Source organism: Equus przewalskii, chromosome 7, assembly GCF_037783145.1.
Source record: "Equus przewalskii isolate Varuska chromosome 7, EquPr2, whole genome shotgun sequence".
Lineage (NCBI taxonomy): Eukaryota > Metazoa > Chordata > Mammalia > Perissodactyla > Equidae > Equus > Equus przewalskii.
Window position 1 is genome coordinate 56,862,750 of NC_091837.1, and position 16,965 is coordinate 56,879,714.

Genomic DNA, 16,965 nt, shown 5'->3' on the forward strand with positions numbered 1-16,965 from the left:
AATATTTTGGTTGGCCCCACAGAATCTCAGTTGAGAATGACCGCTTATGCCATCCTTGTATAATGAAGGCAGGTGCTTGACTAAATCCCACCACCACAAATGACCATGCAGCCTTTATTTAAATTGACACCATTAGTGTGCAGATTACTGTCTTTTTTTTGGTGGCCTATTCTATTTTTGTGTGCTTTAAGTTGGAGGAGTTATCTTATTAAGCAAAAATCTACCTCCTGCAATTCCCATACAACGTGTATGCCTAAAATATGGTACCAACTTAGCAAAATGCTTAATTTCTCTTGTGGTTCTCCGTGGTAAGCTATTGCCTCCCAACTCAAATCCGGACACTAACTAAAAGCTCTTCAGGAAGCTAGATAAAGAGACAGTATTTTATTTCATCCCAGGACACTAGATTTTAATTTCTAGTCACACATTAGTCAACCTAGAGTTTAAGTTAGCTGATAGAATTTAAATAAGAATTTAAACAGAGAAAGCTTTCGTTTTCTATTCCCACCCAATGTTTACATGAGGATTTTGCTTTGCAAGTTTCCAGTGGGCTGCGGCAAGAGTGGAGAGTAGGGGCGATGCCTTTAATTCAGTGGCAGTTTGGGAGGCTGCCACCCTCAGGCTCAAGAGCAGAAAGAATCACGGCTATTCAGTTCTGCATACTCCGGAGTATTCACAGAGGACAGAAGCTCAGAAGGATAGGGATGGGGCTGCCTCCAATTAGACAACTGCTTTTAATCATCACCTGCAAGATACATGCTGAAACAGGGGCCACTCCTTGGTAGGCAAGGAATGGCAAAAACTAAAGCCGGCTTACAATCCAGATATCATCCAAGTTGCAACTTTTATTGGAATCATGGATCCCAGTTGTGGTGAATAACCAGAGCCACCCCATGGCTTCCTTTAACACAGTGTTTCTACCTGAGCATCTTCTCCTTTCCCTCCTAGTCTTTCAGTCTGGGCTGACCCAGGGACCTTGGGAAAAAAAAACAAAACAAAACATAGCAACCTTCCCAAAATTGCTGGGTAGGGGAGCAACAACTAGCAGCAAGATCCTCAGAGGTCCCCAAGCCAATACCAAGGGATTTCTTGAGTGACTCTATATTGCCAGATAGAGTTGGATGTAAGTTTATCTATGTTTGCAAAGTTTATTTTTTAAATATATAATATACACATAGTCTTAAATAAAAGCATGTAAGATTGTGTAAGATTTCCATTTATTTCCTGATGCTGTGGCTTAGAAAACTGCATTCATTGAGTGGGGAAAGGAATAATATTATAATATACAACTTATTCCCAGATGCATAGGGCTAATTTACCCAAACCCCAATTTAAAAACAAAATCTTAGCAGGGCTGGCTCAATAGCATAGTGGTTAAGTTCAGCACACTCCACTTCAGCAGCCTGGGCCTGTGGGTTCAGATCCCAGGCAAGGACCTACACCACTCATCAAGCCATGCTGTGGCAGCATCGCACATACAAAAAATAAAGGAAGGTGGGCACAGATGTTAGCTCAGAGCCACTCTTCCTCAAGCATTAAGAGGAAGATTGGCAACAGTGTTACCTCAGGGCCAATCTTCCTCATCAAAAAATAAAAAATAAAAATTGTAGCATGTACTTTAAGAAAACAAAAAGTATCTGAGAATACTACTGTTGTAACAACACATTTAATTCAAAGAATCCCAAATACACATATGTACTTAGGATCTAAGTACAGGGAAAGACTGTTGGGTTCTAACGTGACGTAACAAGGGTTAACGACGTAGTGGAAATTTCTTTATCTCCTGTTAAATAAATCTCATGCAATAATGAATATGTCTGAGAACTTGGATTAGAGAGAGAGAGAGAGAATTATTGTATAGAATTTTCTCTATGAACCTAAAATCATAGGATGCCTGAAGCCATAAAAGCTGAATAATTATTGTAATTGTTTGAGATGACCTGGGTTAAAGAAAACAATTGGGAGAGGAAAGGGCATGGCTGGAGCTGAAGACAGAGGGCATCGACCACCCAGCCAGCATGCAGACCTAGGCTCCTCTGCCCTTTCCTCGTCCACCCCCTCTGCCATCAGACGCCTTCTCCCCTTTATTTCCTGTGATCCCCTCCTCCCCACTCTTTGTCTTCATCTTAACATGGGATTTCCTGAACTTCAAATTTCTGCTGCTTCAAGGCATCTAGCACTTGGGATAGTAACATCCAGCCTGTGTGTTGGTAGTTGAAGAAAAGGGGAAAGGGCCTGAGGAAGGAAGACTGTTGGGAGAGACCAGCTCACTGACGGACACAGTGAGTGGAGCTCTGGGTCACCACCGGGCAGAGGGACAGGGAGTTTTCGGCTTTGGGAAATGCAGCCTGGAGCCTCCCTCTTTCGAGTCTCAACTGTGAGTTTCCTCAGAAGGCAGAGGCTTCTAAAATTGTTCAACTTTGTTAAGAAACATTAACAGATAATTTTCCAAACTACTATTTATGTCCTTACTACCCAACATAATAAAGCACATGGATCATTAAATACCGTCAGGTGGCCTTTGCTATCGTTCGCTCTTGCAGGACATCTACTAAGGGTTGCTCAAGCTTGCACCATTAGAGGAGATTCTGGTATAGGACTCTGACCTCAACTGTAATTTCCTTGGCTTTAGTAGAAATTATGGTAACACAATATTCCAGAAAACTACCTACTTGGAAAATACAGAAGATTCCATGTTTTCCCATTTCTGGGTTTTTAATCAACTAAAAACAAAGAGCTCTGCTAGGAGCTCAGGGTTCAAGGTCACTCTCTGTTACTAACCAGCTGCTTACTCTTGACAGTCACTTCACCCCCTGGGGTCTCACTGTCCCCATCTGTAAAATGACTTCTGGCACAAATGTCGATTATTCTAAATATTTCTTAGAGTAAATGCAAACCAAGGTTCTGAGTTGAGTATTACAAATCACTAATAGTGTAGGAGGGTATTTTTTAAATACCATATATTCTAGGTCTGCCTGTCCTGGCTTCCTGTTTCTGTAAGTAAACATGTAAGTGAGTTGCTTAGCTAAATAAAAGTGTATTTTCTCATTGCAGATCAATAAGATTTACCAGTCCCTGGATGAAGTGCTTGAGAAGCCTTTAAATGCCATAGTCAACTGCCGTTGCAAAGAAAAGAAAATAGATGGTTTTGGAAGGTTCATGCTGTTTCTTCATTGAATTTTAGGTGAGTGTGTCTGAGACAAAGAATATAAGATGGGCATTGAACTGTTTCCCCTTAAAATGCCTTTCTTCTTTGCATGAAAAGAAAGTGGGGTTAAATATTATCAACATTTTGCACTTTTAGTGAGGTGCCAGACAGTAAAAGACTGTGCCTTTTGTATTTTTATTTAGTTTTATCATCAGAAACCATCTGAACTATGAGGTGTGAGATGATAGAGATAAGTGTGTGAGATAAGGACAACATTTTAGAGGCTGTCCATTGGGAGATTTGATATTGCTTAAATTAAAGTAGGGCATGGTTTCGTTTTGGTGTGGGTTTTAAACTGCTGTATACAATTAAGCACACACATGTTCACACACATTGTTTTGTTTTGCCTGGACACAAAATGGGTGGATAAATATTTTTTATGTCATCATACTTAATTATCCTTCCATGCTACAGAAGACATGAACCTACAAATTGATGCTTTACAATTAGTCTGCAACGTGCCATTGTCATTTCTCAGAATGGAAAGGAATGGAGGAATTGAGTGGGTGGTCTTACTGAGGAAATTGGGTGGCTTTCCACCTCCTCCTGAGTCTAGTTTTCAAAGTGTGTTTTTATTATCTACTTTGAAGAATGGTAATTTCCAGAACATCAGAATACAGCTATATTCACAATTCTGAATAAAACAATGCAACTGACAGAGCATTGACCACTGTCTAAATCGAATCCAAAAGGCAGGGATGCTTTTGTCAATAAACTTCGGATTAACTTCAAAGTGAGGGTGGATAATTCTCTCATAATCTTAAAGGTGTGTAAATTTGGTTTATTGACATTGTATCTGGAACTAAAATGGTGATTTCATTTGTTTACAAGATGTTTGTTGAATGCAGTTCCCAGGAGCCAAACTTAGTGCCTTTAAAAATATCAGTAAATCAGTTTTCCTAGTGTAACAGTTACTCTGGAGGAGAAAATGAAAATGGAAAACTTATTTAACTCTCGATTTTCTGATTGGCCAGTCTATGCCTGTTTTGACCTTCACATCCATTCCTTGCCCTGCTCTTAGTCTGCTGGTTCCATGGGGGCTGACCCCTATGGGCTGGGTTTTCCAGCCTCCATTGCCTCCAGCTTCCCCCAGGGACCTTGAACTCTGAGCTCCAGTAATATCACCTCTTCCTTTGTCCCTTGAGACTTGTGGGTGTTAATGCCTTTGGCTTCATGCTGGGGCTAATCTCCAGGTTGGTTCATTATCCCCAGTTTAGCTCTCAATTCTTCCATCATCTGTGTAACCAATTCCCTGGATTGAATTCCATCTGCTTTAAATATTTAGTGTGTTTTCTCTTTTCTTGGTTAGAGCCTAACTGACCAATCAGTACTTTGTTAATTTCTCCAAAAATGATCGGAAGAAAAGTGAACAGGGATTGCTTGCTTCTCCCAAGGAAAATAAATGGTTCTCAGAAAATAAATTTAAAGTTACATGTAAAGTTGGGATTTTTACACTGAAAACAATTTAGCTTAAAAGATTTAAAATCATATTCTAAGCTATACAATGTTGCGGTGTTAGTTTGTTGCTATTAAGGAAGTCATTATCAAAATTCCCATCTTACGTGTCACATTAATGGGAATATTTTTTTAATTCTCAGATCCGTATCAAATATGATTTTAACGTTTTTAATATTCACTTTTCACAAACTTCTGCGTGTATGGGATAAGAACTTAATCTCAGGGCATCGATTTCATTCCTGCATTCATGTTTAAGTCTAGAGTTTCAGATCTGTTTTATTATGGATCTGATCTCTCTCTTTCAGTAATGGTTGTGTGCTAATTGAAGATGCCTTATGATCTGAACACATTTCCTTTAATAAATACTGAATATATTGGAAAGCATCGTGATCAGGATGCCAGTGTCCGTCTTTTTGGACAAGTAAACTATTTACCGTTGTCCCCACAATCCCACTCACTCTAAAGGGTGTGGTTGGTATTAAAGTAGCTTTTAATTTAATTATTTTGGCACTTCCCTTGGTTAAGTGCCTTGCTATTTTCACTTCCTTCTCATGTATTTGTGTAGACATTTTCCTTTTCAGTCTTTTCTCAGAGGTCATTGTGACTGCTCATCTGTCCATTTCAATGTATTGTGGACACACTCACAAGGACATGGTGTTCCTCCTACCAACACTCTTCATCTATTCAACCAATGTTAATGTTAAACCTGCAATGCCTAATTGCGAGTCCTTTTGGACGATGTGAAAATGCCATCATGGGCGGAAATCCTTGGACCCCTTCATAACCTAAAATTAAGAGACATAGGGATGTGTAGGGATGTTCTTTATGGTGTGGTTCAAGACGCAGTGAATAACTGACATTCTCGAAACACATCTTCCTTAGTTTGGCACCGCACTGAAAATCCTAATGATTAACATTTCTCTAGAGCTTATGGAAACGAGGCTTTATAAAGTCGTATTCAAAAAAAGCTCTTGGGAAGAGAAAGACATCCGTTAATAATACATACTCCATCACGCGTAAGTGTAGTGAATTAGCAAAGAAGAGACTCCTGAGGCAGTGGTGCAAACGTTTAGCTTCTGAGGGTTTGGTACACCCAAGTAGAAGGTGGCTCCTGAAATAATCTCACTAACATCGCAATGTTGCCTGGTGGGTAAAGGCAAACTATCATAAAAGATAAGTGAGGCTAAGCAGATCCTAATGTCATATTGGAGGAGACGGTAGGAGGAGTGGAGGCATTAGTCCTTACACTAATGAGCAACATTGTGAATGGAGATTTTAAATCACTGGTACCCGAAGAGTTCAGAAAAGTGCTTTAGCCACGATGTCATCAGTAGTGCTTCTGCTGAGCCACAGAGTGTGATGGTGGAAAAATCAGAAGTGTTTAAAGGCAGAAATCATCTGTTATCCATCTTTGTATGCCTGGAAACTAGCACAGCACTTGGCACAGCGTAGACAATTTCTAAATAAATGACTGGGGGATAAGGACAAAGGCGCAAGTGCTGGCGAATGCTGACTGAGTTCCTGCTTTATACCAAACACTGTTCTGTATACACGTATACTTCATTTCAGGCTTAAACAGCTCTATGACATAAATAATATTATTTCCCTTTTTAAAAATGAGGAAACTAGAGCCCAGAAAGGTGAAATAACCTACCCAAGGTTAAGTAAGTTGGGGTGAAATTTCAAATCTAGACAGTCTGGCTTCAGAGCCTGAGCATTTAATTATTTTGTTCCACCGTCTCTCATGTATTATAGTCATCAAGTAACTAAAACACAGAAGCAACACTGTTTATTATTTACAAACTTATGTCATACTAGAATACATCGGAATTAAGAGATCCTGCCCAGATCTTGAACAGCCTCGCTTTGAACACAAATTCCCTCTTTTCGTTGTTTCTACTTTCCTTTCCTTTTAAAATACAACTGCCTAAATCAACTTCCTAATTTATGTTCAGATCTAATCATTTCCATTCTTTAATAGTTCATTCTTAAATTAATATTTTAAAAATCCTCTTGCTCCTTTCATGCCTTTGCTTGATTTAAGAATGTATAATTTTGAGCAGCCAGTTACTAAAGCTCTCCAAGCCTCAGATTCCCCACCTAAAAAGATATATCTAATTTGTAAGGAGAACCAGAAAATAATATCCATAAAACAACAAAGTACAGTTCCTGGTACACATAGGCGCCCCAAAACAGTAGCCAACATGATCTACTTACCCTCGTGCGCTTCAATCTCAAAGCCAGTGTTGGCTGCCCCATCAACTGCGGGACAAACCTGTGTCCTGTATTCCTTAGCATGTCATAGTACAGGCACAACAGACCTCTTGAGTCTCAGCATCCACCTTTTCCCCTCCTCAGTTGACCTTTCTAGCATAGGAATGATCTCCTTCTCTAGGCCATGTTCTTTGTGCCACTACTTTAGCTCATGCTGGTTCTTCTGCCTAGACTCTCGCATCCACACCCCCTCACCGACAAGCACCCAGGCACTCTTCAATGACTTGCAATATCCTAGTCCTCTTTCAAGCTCCATCACAGCTATTGCTGTTAACGGGTTCAGTGAAGTCCTTGATGAACTCCTCCTGGCTCAACAGTTACCGGTCCGATCTCTGGATTCGCACAGCCCTGTGGGCCATTTCTAGATCAGCTCCTATTGTAGACAACAGAAAGAAAAGCAATCTCCTTCAATCACTCACGGCCTCATGTAATTTCTCATGGTATCTGTCCATCTTCCCTCTGAAATTTTCATCAAGGATTAATGCCAAGTGTTTTTTTTTTGTCTCTGAATCTCTCATACCAAGCTCAGAGTAGTCTCCTTTTTTGGTTTTGAATGGAGTATGGAGGACCATATTTTGAGATATGCTTGAGTGCTTCCAGTGTGGTGAAGATTGTAACACTTCATCCAGCCATTACAAGCAAAAGGAGAGCTTCATTAGGGGAAAGAGGGCTTTACAGAGAGGATCTGGGCCAGGCTGTGCCAAGCACCAAAGCAGATGCTCCACGAACAGTATCGTATTTAATTTTCATAATAACTCCTCAAATTAGCTATTATTTTCCTCCTTATTTAGATAAGAAAACTAGGGTTTCAAGAGTTTAGGTAAGTTGCCAATGTCCTGTTTCTGGTAAGTGGCAGGACAAGATTGTTAAGTCATATCTTTCCACTGCAGCAAATTGCCGTTCTCAAAGAGCTTTCCAATTTAATCCTATGAGAAGAATATGTATGTAAGATAATGCTAGAATCCTCCATTTAAAACATTTCCTGAGGAGTTAACTATTTATAAGTCTACAGATTCTTTTCTCACGGCAAATAAGTTGATGCTAAAATTAGCATTATTTCTGTTCAATGAGAGTTTAAAAGATATAGCACCTTATGGTTCTGAGACATTTGTTTAAGCAAAAACCTCATTTATTGATGTGAGCGTAAGCCTGGAAATGATGTCTAAAGCTGTAGACTGATAGCGTTTTAGGGCTAAATGGTATATAGAATCAGCACTAGAGCTAAGGGCTTTTTAAGGCAAGGGTTTCTGTCTCTCTACCTTTTTTCTCCTTCAGAATATTTATGAAATGAATATTTATAGCTAATTATGAAAAGGTTTTTTGGGGGATGCAAAATAAAAATTTATGTAGACATCATAGTGACACTATTAGCGCTTCTTAAGAGAGTACATAAACATGTTCTGAATTTTTAAAAAAATCATACTATTCAAATACCATGTATAAGAATAATAATTGATATAAATAAAACTCAAAATTTTCAAAAAGCAATCTGACTTCATTTTAATTGCAAAAATCAGTATCCATAGAGAAGGAGTCCTTCTTTTTGTGAAAAATCCTAAGGATGCTTATGCCACATTTATACCTATAGTGAGCATTCATTCATTCGTTCTTTAAACACATATTACACATCTCTTATGCTCTCTCACTCTGTGCTAGGCACCTGGGAACTGAGATAAATAAAATATAATTATTCCAAGTAATATCCTAGTTGAATTTGCCACAGATTATGTCTTAGAATTATAGAATTTAAGCCTCAGAAGGGATATTTCAGATTGTCTAGCCTAGACCCCTGTCTTAGTCTGTTCAGACTGCTATAACAAAATACCAGAGACTAAATGGCTTATAAAGGATGGAAATTTATTTGTCACAGTTCTACAAGCTGTTAACCACAAGAGCAAGGCACCAGCATGGTCACGTTTTGTTGAGCACCCATTTTCTGGTTCGTAGCTGACACTGTCTCTCTGTGTCTGCCTGTGTAGAAGGGGCTAGGGAGCTCTGTCAGGCCTCCTTTCTAAAAGCACTAATCCCGTTCATGTGGGTTCTACTCTCATGAGCTAATCACCTCCCACCTCCCAATATCATCTTATTGAGCATCAGGACTTCAACATATGAATTTGGGGGACACCAACATTCAGGCCAAAGCAACCCCCTAATTTTACATTTGAGGAAGTTGAGGCCCAGAGAGGTTAAATACTACCCTAAAAATTAGCAGCAAAGCCATAGCTAGGAGTTGAGTCTCCTACCACCTAGGTCCTCTCCACCGTACTACAAACTTGTCAATATTTTGACATTCTTGATCTTATTTTCCCCCAAGAGAAGTTTCCACATGTAAAGAGAGAAGACTAACAAAATAGGTCGATTTTGGTTTTATTTATAATACATAGAAGTATATTTACTATTCATCAAGTACTTACTGAGAATTAACTAAACATCAGGAGCTTTGCTAGGTGCTGGACATACAGCCAATCAAAACCAGAAATGTCTTCCTGGCTCACATCCTGCTTACCGTCTTGTGTGCATGTATGTGAAACCCCAGCAGAAAAGCCCTAAACTATCGTTTAATGGGAATACCAGAACAGTCCAGGTGATGACGCACATGATGCTAAAAATGGCAACTAAAGTGACTGTAACATAATCACTTCTTTAAAAAATGTAAAATGGGGCCAGCCCAGGGGCGTAGTGGTTAAGTTCACGTGCTCCACTTCAGTGGGCCAGGGTCCACAAGCCCGGATCCCGGGTGCAGACCTAGCACCACTTGTCAAGCCACACTGTGGCAGCATCCCATACAAAGTAGAGGAAGATTGGCACAGATGTTAGTTCAGTGACAATCTTCCTCAAGCAAAAAGAGGAAGATTGGCAACAGATTAACATCTGGCTCAGGGCCAATCTTCCTCACAAAGGAAAAAATGTAAAATAGTGTGATCCGTATGTAGCTTATATATTAAAACAAAAAGATACATGTCTTTGATCTACTACTGTTATATGGATAACTTATTAAAATTCCAGAGATGGAAAAGAATTTTTTAAAAAGATGAGCAGCGTATGTACACTGCTGTGTCTACCTTTGAGTAAGATAAATATACATTATCTTAGAAAAAAATGAGAATTCTATTCACCTTCCCAGGTCATGTCCCTGCCTGTTGAGTTATCTTTTGTTTGTGGATTTCTTATTTCCCCAGAAGAGTTTGTGGAATGTTATTTACCTTTACATAAGTATGAGTTTAAAAATTATGATCATGGTAAGAATAGACGGAGCAATGTTTTCTTATGAAAAACTAAGGATTGTGATGTGTTTACAAAAGTTAATAATAACGTGCTTTAATGTGAGTGCATTTATGTGAGTGACAGCTTATTGTTTTAGCTTGTATTTTAACCGATTGATTTTTGTAACTTTCAAATCCTGACTTTTAAATCTGTGCAGAGTTTATTTTAGCAAAACCTTAAACTGTGAGTCTGAGAGTTTCAAATCATCAAAGCAGATGAATAATGTAGCGCTCTATTCTGTCAGTTCCCAACAATTCTGTAACAGTGGGTTAGAAATTTTGCCGTGTTTATGTGTGTGTATGATACGCTTTCAGACTTGGATAAACACTGGCTGCAATTTTTCTTCCAGTTCTAGTTGCATAGATGTGTAAGGTGGCTGTCTTTTCCTAAAAACGTGCTTTTGTTATTATACCACTCCTTCCTAATATATATGAACGACTCTAGTATCACACAGTTTCCCTTCTGAAGTTGAATTTCTTCCCATGCAGTAGCATCCACAAAAGGCACATTTGGAGAGAAAAAAGCCTTATCGCATTCCAGATACATCCTACCTTCTTCCCATTCAGCCACAGCAAACGAGCCTCTCATGACCTCAGTTCAGTAAACCCCTGTGTTATACTACCACAGAGGTAGCCCCCCTCTGTTCGTTGACCTCCTACGTGGCCAACAATGCCACCATGATTAAGACAAAGCAAGTCACCATCTGAATCCCTGACACATTCCCACAGCACTTCGAATCCTCCTTTGGCAAGAAACACTTGTACACATTAAGCACAATTGTGAAATTACCCTAAAATAAAAACTCCCCCACTCGCTCCTGGAGTCTCCCTTCCTACAGTACGAGGAGTGAAAGGGCCAAAGAAGCAGGGCTTGTAAACCGCTGTCCTGAACACAGTTCTTAACAGGAATTCCTCCGTCTGATGAGACGGACACCGTTGAGATTTTCCATATCATCCAGCTCTGAGGCTGTTGTGTGCAGGGTTGTCACCTGTAAGCGTGAAGGCTTTTCAGTAAAATGTTGCTAATGCACTTTCTGAAAGTGATGGCCCTCCTCTTTTGTCTTACCTAATAACAAAGATAATAGTCTAGTTCAGCTCATGATTGCCTTCTCATTAAAATATTCAGAGCCCCTTCCTACTCACACATGGCGTTAGTGCTTAATGTAGACCAACTACAATAAGCTGTGGTTGCTTAGTAACCGGTGGAGGTGTGTCAAGAGTCTGGAGAAGGTAAATGAACACCTGAAACTTTGAGATTAGTTTCAGCTGGATGACCCCAACCTTCATTCTGCACTGGCCATCCCAGACATTTCTAATGGACTGGGGAAACAGTGGCTTTCTCAGAAGTAGCTCACTAAGTCATAAAAATGAGAATTAGCGTTTGACTATGCCCTTCTCTATGATCTGGTAGGGGTTCGGAGAATGACCAGAGAAGCAAAGAGCCTAGGTCCTAATGTCTTTGATGTAGTTTTTACAGAATACAGAACGCAATGTCTGCTAAGACTCATGCTCTCAGCTTTTTCCAAATGCTTATGATTCTCTTTGATCAGTTTTGGGGGGAAAATATTTCTCAGCATTTATTACATTCTTTGATACTGGTACCTTTTCCAAGTTGAGTTTTTAAGGATTCTGAAACATTTCTCCCCCTTTTGAAAGGCCGTTGTTTTAAAAAGCAATGGAGGGGCCGGCCCCATGGCCCAGTGGTTAAGTTCGCACGCTCCGCTTCAGAGGCCCAGGGTTTCACTGGTTCGGATCCTGGGCGTGGACATGGCACCGCTCATCAAGCCATGCTGAGGCGGCATCCCACATGCCACAACTAGAAGGACCCACAACTAAAAATATACAACCACATACCAGGGGGCTTTGGGGAGAAAAAGGAAAAATAAAATCTTTGAAAAAGCAATGGAGAAGCAAAGGAAAAATGGGTAGAATAAGAAGACTTTTAGCAGGATTTGAAATTAACCCATAAAATAAAAAATACCCATACCTTCTGAAGAAAACATCAACAACAACTCGAAATGCATCCATATAATGCCATTCTGTTCTAACTGGGCTCCTTGGTTTTATGCCTGGCTTCTAAAGTGCCAGAATAAAATACTAAAACCCTTGTTAAAATGTTTTACTCAAATAAAAGGGAAGGGGGACATTACATTTTTATGAAACTAGCAATGAATATACTACTGAGTTGAAAGCAAAATTCGCATGAATTTTTAATGGGGAAAAATAAGACATGAAAGAAATGCCAGCGTGGGACATTGATCCTAGTATAGGACCCCACCCTCATGTCCTGCCGTTGCATCACCCTCCTGTGCCCACAGAGAGGGAAATTTGAAAATATGAAGTACACCAGACAAGGTACACACTTCAGTGCTTGGAAAGAAGGTTGGTTTTTTATTAAAATAAGAAAAATGTCATTACTCATAGCAAAACCATGTATGTGGACTCTGCCCTATAGATCGACAGAAAATCATCTACCACTCTTTCTTGAGAGGCATACAAAGACCTGCTCACTTGACGCTAAAGCAGTGATTCTCAATGAGGGGCAATTTTGCCCCCCAGGAGACATCTGGCAATGCCTGTAGACATTTTTGATTGTCATGCCTCCAGGGGAGGGGGTGTGGAGTGCTCTTAGCATTGAGTAGAGGCGAAGACACTGCTAAACATCCTACAATGCTCAGAACAGTCTCCTAAAGAAAAGAATTTACCTGTCCCAAAGTGTCAGTAGTGCCAAGGTTGAGAAACCCTGCTCTAAAATATTGAGAACCACAATTGTGCTGTACCAGTCTCCGCATTAGGGACTGTCCATATGTTACCTACTTAATACTCACCACCATTCCATTAGGTAAGTAGTAGCATTATCTTCATTTTCAGATAATGAGATTGAGGCTCAGAAGGTTAAGAAACTTGCTCAAGGCCATTCAATCAGCAAGTAGTGGACCCTGAATTCAAAGTAGATGAGACTCCAAGGATCAGCTTCTCTCAGGTTGATGTGGGGTCAGTGAGCCGAAGAGTCGAAAGAAAGATTTCTTGGACTCTCAAAATCTGGCAGTAGTGCTCTTTTATTTAGAGAATAGTATGGAACAGCACAGGGACAGGACCCATGGGCAGTCAGAGCTGCTGCTGCCACTGCAAACATGAGTTGAGGGTAGGGCTAAATTTAAGGCATAGGTATGTGAGTTATCTTTTTACAAGACAAAGGGAAGAATATGTAAAAGAAATTGTTAAAATGGTATCAGTGCTGGTGGCGTCTGGTTATTGGGTGGTCTTATAACTTTTAGATAAGAATCAAACCAGATTAAGTAAATGGCAGAAGCCACCACCTTAAATATTATCTTTGGCCAAAGACAAAGGAGGATGTTGGTGGTGGGAGGAGTCAGCTACATGAGGTTACCAGACAAGCACAATAAACAAGACTTAAGTCCTTGCTGTCCCCATTAAGAGTTTCTAACGATAAGGTCATCCCCCCTTCCTCCTGGTGCAAAGTGGGAGGCAGCCCCCACAGATGGAGACTTCCTTCACAAATGCAATTGTCTCTCATCAAAGGGCAAGCAAATTCCACTCCTCAGAGCCTCCTTCTCATCTGCAGTTTTTAACAGTAACCAGCCTAAAATAATCCTCATCAAGGTCACTATGCTCCTCTGTTCAACGATCCCTATACTAGCCACCTTCTGTGCTCCCTGAAACTCTGCGTCCCCAGAGGGTCCCTATTAAAAGATGCATGTGCCATCTGAGCAGGCTGACAAGAGAGTTACTCATGTCAATTTGTCTACTCCCAGAGTCTAGACTGAATTGGCTGGGTTCTAGGGACATAGACTGGATGAGAGGAGATGACATTGTCAGAACAGGAGACAATGAATTCCTGAAAAAGGAAATTTCACTTTAAGAGCCTTCTTTGGAAGATAACTTTGGAAGGGAAGATGGGATTCCAGGACAGGGCTTAGAGTACAGAAAAAGCCAAATTGTGCACCAAAGCTTTGATGGTGTGAAACAGAGAGTGCCTGAGGAAGCAAGTGTCACAGGAGGATGTGACACTCCTCCTTTAAAAGAGTGACAGGCTAATTTCTCCTGTTGGAGAAGCCCTCTTGCCTGCTTGTTGCTTGTCCCTCAGTGAATCTGAGCTACCGGAAGAGCAAGGGCAGCAGCTAGGCAGCGGCAGTGTGAAACCCCCCGGGAAATGTTGACAATCACAAAACAGGAAGCAGACAATTTACCTTAGCCAACACTTGCAAAAGAACCCCATCACCTATGGCATGTGAAAAGAAAACAGAATTCTATTTTCAGAGCATGATTCTGCTTCTTGACTCATAATCCCCTTGACCTAGTCCTTCACACGATCTAGCATCTGCTGCTTTTCCATACTTCCGGTGATGGCAAGCTGAGCCCTACTACTTTTTCAGGTTCTTCTTTGGCCATTACTCACCACTCAGCCTGTGCCCCAGCCAGGGAGAATCATTCACCATTTCCTCATTCACCAACATTTTTTGATCTGTGAGCCACAAACTTGGTGGCTTATAACAACAAAAACTTATTCTCTCAGAGTTCTGGAGGAGAAAAGTCTGAAATCAAGATGTTGGCAGGGGTACGTTCCCTCTAAAGGCTTGGGGAAGAATCCTTCCTTGCCTCTTCCTAACTTCTGGTGGCTCCTGCAATCACTGGCATTTCTTGGCTTGTGGCTGGATCACTCTAGTCTCTGCCGCCATCTTTACATCGCCTTCTCCTTGTATGTGTGTCTCTCTCTTTGTCCTCTCCTCTTCTTATAAGGATGCCAGTCACTGGATTTAGGACCTTCCCTAATCCAGTACGATCTCATCTTGATCATTTAGCTAATTACATCTACAAAGTCTCTATTTCCAAATAAGGTCACATTCTGAGTTTCTTGGTGAACAGGAATTTTTGAAGGACATTATTTGTATTAGAATGCTGCAGAGAAACAGAACCAATAGGATATATATGGAAAGAAACTTATTCTAAAGAATTCGATCACACACGTGTGGAGCCTAAGTCCCCAGGTCTGCAGTCGGAAGGGCTGAGAACCAGGAGAGCCGATGAACTAGTTCCAGTCTGAGTCAGAAAGCAGGAGAAGACTGATGTCCCTGCTCAAAGACCAAGACCTCCGGGCAGAGAGAGCAAATTCTCTCCTGCTCAGCCTTTTGTTCAATTCAGGCATGCAATAGACTGGATGAGACTCACCCATGCTGGGGGCAATCTGCTTTACTAAATCTGCTGATTCAAACGTTAATCTCATCTAGAAACACCCCGACACACCCAGAATAATATTTAAAGAGCTATCTGAGCACTTCATGGCCCAGTCAAGTTGACACATAAAATTAACCATCACACTACTCAATCCACTACCCTCCCCCCAGCAAATTTTGCTTCATATGTTCCTGGCATCACTGCCAAGGGGATTGCAATAGCAGTGGTTGACTTAGATCTGTCCTTGAGACCTATGGTGGAGGCGTGGATAAGAGTTCTGCCCACAAAGAAAAACGGAAGAATGGATATTAGGTAGGCAAACAACAAACCTGTTATGTTTCCATATATTTCTTTTTTGTGACACAGACCCACACATATTAGTTTATGCTTTGTGTTTACAAGTGACAAGAAAAAAAAATCACTCAGGCTAGCTTAACAAAACAGGGACAGTCAGGCTTCAGAAAGGGTAGATTCAGGGGTTCAGAGGTTATGCTCAGGACCTTGGCTCTTTCCCCTTTCTCAGCTCAATTTTTCTCTGGTGTTGGATTAATACTTAAGGAGGCTCTATCAGTGCAATTATAAGGAAAGCCACCAGCACTTCGCAGCATACATAATCTACCCGGCCATAGATCACAGAGAAAAGAGCTTAACTTTGTTTCCCACAGGACTTTGATTGGCTCTGCGTAGGTCACATGGATATCCCCACTACAACTTTTATCTCCATTCTGATTACTTTAGTATACTTATGGATGATCCAGTCGATACCTTCCTTGTATCCAGGAAAAATCCTTCCATTTGATCTCAGCAATCCACTTCTTTGATCACTGGAGCTAGTTATCTTCAGAAACTGAACCGCTCCCACAAGCAGAAAATAAGGTATCCCACTCTCCACACACCACATCCTACCCTTCCGGCTCTGATCTCCACATTTGCAATTCTTCATGTTCGTGACAGGGTCTTTTGGTCCTAGTTCTTTCCCACTAGTGAACAATCTCCTGCTGCCTTTACTTCTCTCCTTGCTTGCTTAGATTCCATCGTCCACCTCTTGTACAAACTTCTCTTTTATGTACCTTCGACTCCCTTGCACATCTTCCCTCCCATCATATTCAGGCAATAGCTGAGCCGTGGATGAACCCACTCCCCTGACTTAGCCATACTTTCACCTGTTTGGCTGAGCTTCGTTGAAGAAAACCACACAACTGAGCATGCTAGTATCATGCTGGGCTCACGATCACCACTTTAGGTGTGCTTCCAACACTGTGGCTAGCCTACTGTTCTTCTAGTCAGCTCACTCTCCTACTCTCCACAATGACTAGTTCATTATTTCTCCGCTTGCCTCAAACCTCTTCTCCCCATTCCTCATTCTGAGCTAGCAACCTTGCTTCTTACTTCATTGAGACAATGGAAGCCATCAGGTAGGAATTCCCTCTTTCCATTCTCAAATGTACAAATATCCCTTTATCTGCAGCCTTCAACTCCTTCTTCCCTCATGTCAGAGGAGAGGCAATTTCTCTGCCCATATTCTTGTATCACATCCCCTTTTACCCTCTTAAGAACTGAGTACAT

General features: G+C 40.9%; 1 protein-coding gene across 38 annotated transcripts in view; it reads left to right on the forward strand.

The window, feature by feature from the left end:
- The window catches only part of DTNA (dystrobrevin alpha), a 359,410-nt gene that overhangs the window by 164,314 nt on the left and 178,131 nt on the right, over positions 1-16,965 (forward strand). For all 38 annotated transcript variants that reach the window (XM_070629857.1, XM_070629868.1, XM_070629872.1 and 35 more), the window contains exon 2: positions 3,055-3,184. The gene's annotated coding sequence lies outside the window, so the exon portion shown is untranslated. The remainder of the gene's footprint in view (positions 1-3,054; positions 3,185-16,965) is intronic.